Below are 8,571 nucleotides of genomic sequence, written 5' to 3'. Positions count from 1 at the left end.
GCTTCAGCATCAGTGGCTTTGATCTCCAGGGAGAGAGTAAATTCTCTGTACTGTAACTTGTATATTTGTATATACACAAATTGTGTAGTTGTGTATTTGTATATATACAAATACTGTAAATTCAATGAATACTACCCTAGAATCAATACCAGTTCCCTGATCTCCCAGCTGGAGATGTGACCCCCCAGTTCCCCAGCAGCCAGAGCCTGGGAATAGGAAATGTTTCCCTCTGAGTGAGGGGACCTGCTCCCAGTCATGTTCCTCTTTGGCTCGGGGGTCTACATCAGTTTTTGAGGGTTTAGACCCGAGGCAACCTACTGTGTCTGTTCAGATATTTGGACCTGCTACTCCAAACTGGTTTGTTAAATCACTGAGGAAGTGGAAAACCCTCAGAAGAGGAAACCACCACAGAGTGTCTCCATCTCCAGGGGACTCACTGCTACTTAAAGCCATTGCTTTCCCCTCTGCCCCTCTTCATCATCCACCAAGGGATCTTGGAGGCCTGCAGAGAGCCATGAGAAGATGAAGATGTGTCTGTGTCTTTGACTGGCCTCCCAAAGCAATGCAAACTTCTCCTCTCCTGAGATATCTGGTGGCTCTGGTGAGCCCACGTGATGCCAAATCACCTCTCAAGACCACCTGGGTTAAATATTGCAAAGTGGCCCATTCTATAGAAAGGGCAAGGTGACTCTTCCCATGTGTCCCTGTAGCATCATGCCTTTGAATACTCACATTTTGAGAGCCCTCAGGCATTTCTTTGGGTTTTCCCTGAAACTTCCCTTGCTTGTAGCCAAGACAAGTCAATCGAAACACCTCCGCTTACTTTCAAGGCCTTCAGCTGCATCTGTTCCTGTAAGGCTTACTGGAGGGGGCCCAGCTTTATTTCCAAAAGGAGAGCCCTGACATTAAACCCTATTAGCTCAAGCACACTTGAAGCAAAAATTCAGCCTGAGTTCAACTTCTTTCTCTCCGTATAAAGCTATTTAACAGCTTTGATTTAAAACAGAAGGCTTTGCCAGAGGCGATAGCACTAGGTGTCGGAGTGTAAGTAAATAAGTATGTGCAAAATAGGAAAGGGACTGGGGCTTAAGTATTCATAACTAATTTGGGGAGGGGGGGGGAATCTGTGATAAAAGAGGGCATTTGGCTTGGTGCTAGGATGCGAGACCTTCCCACATGTGATAGATGCTTTGACATGTTTCTGCAGCACCCATCACTTCGATACCCTCTCCAGCAGCCCCTGCTACCCTGCCTGCTCCTTTACGCAGCATGGAGATGCTTCCCACATTCAAATCAAAAAAGGGCATTTGTATCCTGGCACTGAAGAGGTCTTTGGGTTGGGTTTTTTTTTTCTGTTTTAGGACTCTACACCTCACGAAATAATTGACAAGTAAAAATATAAACACGATTTCAACAAGTCTGGGTCGAAACTGTAGTAGCTCCTGCTACAAAGCTATTCTCTGATGCTGTATTGATTTACTGAGCAAAGATCTGGAAATAGGGATTCTGCAACCTGGACATCCAGGGGAACCCTGCAGTCCATGGGGACGCAGGCAAGGAGATGCTGGCTGGGCAGAGCTGCTTGCAAAATTGGGGTTGTAATGAATATGCCAGGAATAATCTTTTTAGCAGGGCCAGCTGGGACAGGACAAGGGGTGATGGTTTTAAACTAAACCAGGGCAGGTTTAGACTGGATGTAAGGAAGAAATTCTTTACAATGAGGGTGGTGAAACCCTGGCAGGGGTTGCCCAGAGAGGTGGTGGAGGCCCCATCCCTGGGAACATTCCAGGCCAGGTTGGACGGGGCTGTGAGCAACCTGATGTGGTTGGAGATGTCCCTGTTCCCTGCAGGGGGGTTGGACTAGATGGCCTCTAGGGGTCCCTTCCAACCCAAACCATTCTGTGATTCTATGCCAATGACACATTCATGACTATTTTTGCAATTAAAGAAGTGCTGGCCAGGGTCTGGGTAAGCATGGATGTTGCAGTAACAGCCCAGATTTGGGAAAGTTTGAAAATTAGTGCCAGAAAGTGGGGCTGGTTAGGGCTCGCGCTTCCTTATGATTTGTTTCTCTTCTTCTGGTTGTGATCTTTCAGTCTGTGAGTCAGACAAAAACACTCTGCAGGAAAGGAGAATAGGCACAAAGATGAATCCCAGAAACAGCTCCCAGATTGAGGAACGTGGGTATGGGCAGCTCACGCGTTTTTGGCCTCTGGAGCTTTAGCTGCAGTGATGTCCTTGCCCCAGTTTTCTGCCCCATGCATCTACTGGAGGTTGTGACCCTGGTGCCTGTCAGCAGGATGAAGTGCACACCTGCAGCTCCGCCGTGTGGTCTCACAGTCCCAAATATCTGCTCAAACCATCAGTAAAAAGGGAATCGAACAAAGACCATGAACAAGGGCCTGGAGCAGGCGATACAGGTAGATGTCCCGTTTGGTTGGCATTGCAATCAAAGCAATAATTTCAGAGGAGCTGGGAACATTACTCTGAAATTATCAATCGCAGCTCCCTGTTTGGTGTATCAGAGCCCCCAAATTATCAGCCACAAGTTAAATCAGCCTGCAAACATCAAAGCTGCGGGAATTGGATCCTAAAAATCCTGCAGCGTCATGGTTTTATTGTCTCTCTCCAACTGTTTGATGGAATTGACTCTTTTCAAGGAGGGGTTGATTTGTAGGCTTTCTTTAAATAGTAACAATGATCTTGGGCTGAAAATCATTTCTGCAATGATTGTGGTTAAGTGCTGGAACAGGTTGCCCAGAGAGGTTGTTGAGTCGCCATCCTTGGAGATTTTTAAAACTCAGCTGCACAAGGCCGTGACCGACCTTCTCTAACTTCAAAGTTATCCCCGCTTGGAGGGGAGGCTTGGTCCGGAGACCTCTAGAGGTCCCTTACAACCTAAATTGTTCTGTCATTCTGTGATATGATCCTCCCCAACATACGTTTTGTAAATCAGATGCCTCTTCCGTGGTGGGTGTGTCGTAAGGCCATCTGTGCTCTAAAGCAGCTTTAAACTGGCTTAGAATATGAAATTATTACGGTTTCTCCTGCACAGCAGAAGTCTGGCATTATCATTCTCTCTAGTAAATATTTCAGTTGCAAATAGTATCTCTCAAAAAACCAAGACTTTCTAATACAAATGGATGTTCAAGTGTCTCTCAAAAACGTGCAGTTCAAGAATAGGGGTTTGAATTCACAGACAGACCAGTATTTTCCATGAAGTGGTCGCTATCATGCTTATAAATTTGGAGTATTCAGAAGGTTTGACTTGGCTTGACCCTTTGGCTTTAAAGGGAACAGGTCTTGGCCAATGCTTTTGAGAATCTCACTCAGAGGGAAGTTTTCAAGCAGAGTTAAGAAAATAATGAGCCAACAGGAATGTCTGGATGCTAGGAAACGTGAAAAGAGAATGATGCGGTAAACTGCCGTACCGTTGAACTCAAAAATGTAAATATAGGCCAAGTAATCCGATTTTTTCACCTTGATGAAATCACTGTTGTGTAATCTTGTTGTGAGTGACTCCTAAGCCTGATGCTGGATCACAGTGATGTTGTGATAAGTGAGGAGGTGGATAAAATCTCATATTGGAGTTCCAGGTTCAGCACCGAGGTGGCAATAAACTCTGTGTCCAAAGAAAGACAGTGTCCTCTGTGACCTACTGGCCTACACAGCTCACGGATGATGTCATGCCACGTGTTTAAGCTTTTTAAGTGTGTTCAGCAACATTCTCCTCCAATAAGCAAGACAAGGCATGGAATGGAGATTATTAATTGTTAAACAGGAGCTGATAGAAGCAATTAACTAGATAAGGAGTAGTTGTACACCAAAGCATGTTTACCAGGCAGAAGAGGACAGAAACTGCAAGGCAGAAGACTGAAACACTTGATGAACACACTTCTTGTTGCATTTTATTCATTCTTAGGTATAAACCATATGAAGAAACAACAAACCTGGCAAGATTTCAGAAAGCTCTGAGAATCCTGAGTCTGAAAATCAGGGCCCTGATGAAGGCCATCAAAATGATGAGAGATTTAATCGTATGTGGTTGGGATGACCTGTGAGGATGCGGGATTAAAGGAAGGTGTTCGTGCACTGTTTGCTTAATCCTATGAGAAGAATTAAGGTGCCCTTTCTTGCTTTTGAGATGGCAAGTGATCTTGCCCAGTTTAGCGATGGTCCCCAGCATAGTTTTGGCCCAACACAACTAGCAGTGGTGTAAATAAGTCCTGCACACCCTTCGAGGATTAGCTCAGGCCAGGGACCATTCCCTAGAGGTGGTTTGGGTGTAGCCCCTTGTTCTGGAGGAGTTTGATGCCGTGGAAGCAGCCAGACAAAGCTCTGGTATATCGGCACCTGGATGGGGCCCCATAGTTACTACTTTGATACTCGAACTAGGAACAATAATTATCCACCTGTGAATCCTTATCGCTCACTTGCAACATTACAACAAAGAAAAAAATCGCTAACAAATGTTGATATTGAGCACGTTAATTGTGATGGCAACTGTAAGTTTGGGTTTGATTTTTTTAATAGACAGCATTTTACTTTCATGCTCCCCTGTTGCTTGAGCGCTGCATCTTATATTCCTTTTATATCTGTTAGAATGAAAGTAATTCATTAAAATTAAAAAAGCGGGCCAAAGCCGCAGCTGGTGTAAATTGCTAGAGCCCTGTGGATGCCAGCTCGCTCCAGCTGAGAACTGGCCTTACATAACCCCTTTTTAAGGGTACATTCAGGCAGCCTCTGCTGCAAGCCTTCCAGCCGAGCAGTTACACATGTCCTCATTTCCTCCCTTCCAAGGAGCGGGCTTTTAAACTGTAAACACCCTCTGGTGCATGAGGATAATGGCCCCTTGCAAGACTTAGCAGGAGTGCCTGCAGCAGAGATGGCAAGGAGGGTAAGCCATCAGCTGAATAACTCGCCCCATCCCATCCTCTTCTTCCAGGGGTGAGCACCAGGGAGAAGGTTGGTGCCATGGGATGGTGAGGGAGATGGTGTCCATCCATATGGTGTGTGTGTTGCTACCGTGGCACCTAGGATGTAACCATACTGCCATGGAAAGTAGGGTTGTCCAGAGAGAAGTGGAGGAGGTTAATGAGATGCTGGGAAGGGTGTTGTACCTGTTGCCCTCCTGGTCTTGATAAATCCTACTCGTCCAAAGGGACATGTAAGGTGCTGCAGGTGTAAGTTGCAACCTGCTCAGCAGAGTTAATTTTCTGACCTCCTCCTTTCCCTAGAGGTCTGTTTCTGACTTCTCAAGCGCACTCTCCCATTTTTCAAGCCAGAGTTTGCTTCTCTGAAAGCAGAAGTAGGCTTGTCTGTGCTTGGGTCAGGAAGAGTTTCCCAACCTCGAGTTGCTGGGAGTGGACTGCATACCTCAAATCCTATTCCTTTCCATTCTTCCATATACCTATACTAGCAGCCTAGGCAATTTCAAGGCCTGCTCTTGGACACTGTAGCTTCCTCATGCTGCTAAATTGTTAGTAGAACCCCTAGATTGGTCAAGGCTTACTAGCACTCTTCCAAGTAATCATAACCTGGGCAGGGTTCAGGACTCCATAGTGACCAGGGATCATTCCCAATAGTGAGTATGAAGGCAGCTACCTGGTTTTGGAGGATGAGAGAGTTCGTTTTCGTGGTCAGTCTGGGCCTATTGGCCTCAAAAAAAATGATCAGGCCCCTGTCCATTGTTGACTATTGTAGACATCGTCAGAATCCTGACCTTGGTCAGCTTGTGGTTGCGTGGGACAGGCCATCAGGAATCTTTCCTCAAAACATAGCCTAGGGCCTGTGCTGATGTGCCTTTCCGTGTTCCTGTGACCCTCTTACACATCAGCATCCTCTTCATTTCAAGCCAGCCTGTTGCCTGAGGCATCATCCTACACTTTCTGCAGAGCCACCTCTGTAAATCGAACAGTGCCAAGGCACAGGCACAATCCTGTAATAGTTCATCCTGTTAAATTGTCAGCACAGTCTCTGGCAATTTTGGCCAAGGCCAACTAGCGTGGATGTAGCACAACGTGGAGTCGAGTCATGCCAGCTGGCCAAGGACAAAGGCTGGTCTTTGCTCTGCTTTGTTTAATGATACAGACAGAGCCTCTGCCTCCATAATCCTGTCTCTGGACATTTCTGCTACAGTCCTTGCTGAGACTGCTGAGCAGCCTCTCTCATCCACGTGAAGCATCTTTTTCCATAGCACTTAGGGTGTTTGGGGTTTTTTTCTACAGTAGGAGCATCTCCTCTTCTCCCTCCTGGTGGCATCCTGGGGCTCTCTCCAAAGGTTATTTGACCACATTTCTGGAGCTGATGGCTTTGGCTCCTTAAAAACATGCTTTGGCGCAGGAACAGCAGTGACTTTGCCCCGCGCCGTTTCTGTGCTACTGCGACATACGTAGTAAATAAGCGTGAGGGTAATTATATCAACAGGAATTCTGGGAACGCCGCCAGAACAGAGGGGACAGCCAATCCTTTGTGCATTTAAAGAAAATCACCCCGAATCCCCCTCCCAACCCCAAATTAGTTCTATCTCTTGAAGCCATGATGGGACTTAGAACTAAAAATACATACACACACACAAATACACACACTCATATATAAAAATAGCCAGCATTCAAAAAATAAAAAGGCCGAAGTTAGGCTCCTGTATCCAAAATTAAGCTCTTAAATAAATAAATTAGCCTGATTTTCCAAAGCACAGAGCAGTGAATGGCTTTCACTGACATAAGAGGAAGCATCGTGTTGCTGAAGATTGAAGATCAGGCCTGAATATGGATTTGAAAGTCTAATTATAGAATCCTGTTTGCTACCAGCTTGACCGAGAACAACAAATTTCAGGTGAAATGACATTGATTTTTTTTTTTCCTCAGAGTTTGTCTACACTTAAGCAGTGTTAGTAAAGGTAGGAAAAAGCCTTCAGACAAGTAAATAAAATACCACAAAGAAGAAACAGATATACTGGAATAAAACTGCTTACACCGGTGCTGTACATTCATGTTCGGAAAAAGGGTTAAACTTTACCAATGTTACAGCTGGGTGAAATTTTATATTGGTTAATTAGAGAGGTATTTATTAGTTGTTGACAGCCTACCAGGAGGAAATACTGTTTTTCCCAGGTTTTTTTGCCTTCTCTCTGCTAAAAACTCACAATCGACTGGCATCGAGGAGGAATGGGTTTTTACTCCCCCCCCTTTCCTCTCTTTGCCAGATTTGGGTCTGAAGGGTGCTGAAGAGTGAGCACCATATTTTTGCATGGACTGAAAAAAAGAGTGCAAAGGGACTTTCATTTCTGAGTTCATTTTCCCTTCAGCTGCAAATGGTCCTTGAAGCAGTTTTGCTCACACACTGTTCATTTAGGAGGCTGTGACCTTTTTCTGGCCAAAATTGTGCCAAGAGATTCCCAAGGTCACAGTCCCATGTGGCAGTTGGATGGGGACAGATTTCATAGAATCATGGAATGGTTTAGGTTGGAAAAGACCTTTAAGATCATCAAGCCCAACCATTACCCCAACCCTGCCATCCCACTACTAAACCCTGTCCCTAAGCACCTTGTCTGCCCGGCTGTTAAATCCCCCCAGGGATGGAGACTCCACCACCTCCCTGGGCAGCCCCTTCCAGTGCTTGACAGCCCTTTCGGTGAAAAAATTTTTCCTAATGTCCAACCTAAACCTCCCCTGACACAACTTGAGGCCATTTCCCCTCATCCTATCGCCCATTTGTCCTTCTGGGTCTTCCAGTACAGATCAGATTGGGCAGGTCTGGGCTTTATGGTGTCGAGGAAGTGTGTGCTCCCTGGGTGGAGGACCATCATCAAGCAGAGTGGTACTCCACTGATGGGTTTGTGTTGTGCTGTTTAGAAGCTGGGGGTAGCACTAAAAGATCTGGGTTCTGCTGCCAGAAGACTTTGGGAGAGCCCTTTTTGTGCTCTGTGACTCAGTTTCCCCATCTATGGATTGGGCACAATACAGTTCACCTTTGCAAAAGGCTGTGGGCTCAGCAGCCAAGAAAATTTGGTGTTACTGTCATTGCCGTTGTTCTGGCCATTGATGGACACAGGACCAGGGCATTACATTTATCCAACACCTTTTTATGTCCTTTTATGTGTGCTGTCTCCATGAATAGGTGGCATGTCCTCTCACCATGGCCAGTGAGAAACATTGGTGCCCAAACTGTGTGGGTGGTGGTGAATGCCTAGAGATCAAGGAGAAATCATTGCAGGACGTGGTCTCCCTTCTGTTAGCTTCTTTTTCATCTTTTTGAGTGAGTCGATGCCGTGTGATAGTTTGGATCTGCCAACCTGGAGTGCTCGGAAAAGTAAAGACAGTCTTAAAAATAACCAAAAACTGGAGAGAGCTGGTAGGGACAGCAATGTGGAAGAGTAGAGGTCTAGCAAAGGTGAGCTGTTGGGGTTTTGTAGCCTGGAGAAAAGTTGACTGAGGGTTTACTTGGTAACTAGGTGCATACAGGTAAAAGACTACTGCAGGGACAAAATGAATAAATTCTTCTCCTTGTCCATGGCTGGGATGATTAGAAATTATTGACATAAACTTCAGAAGAGGAGTTTACTTTTCATCT

The sequence above is a fragment of the Egretta garzetta genome, unplaced genomic scaffold, assembly GCF_000687185.1.
Source record: "Egretta garzetta isolate BGI_Z169 unplaced genomic scaffold, ASM68718v1 scaffold325, whole genome shotgun sequence".
NCBI classification, from domain to species: Eukaryota; Metazoa; Chordata; class Aves; order Pelecaniformes; family Ardeidae; genus Egretta; species Egretta garzetta.
This window is presented reverse-complemented; position numbering follows the sequence as displayed.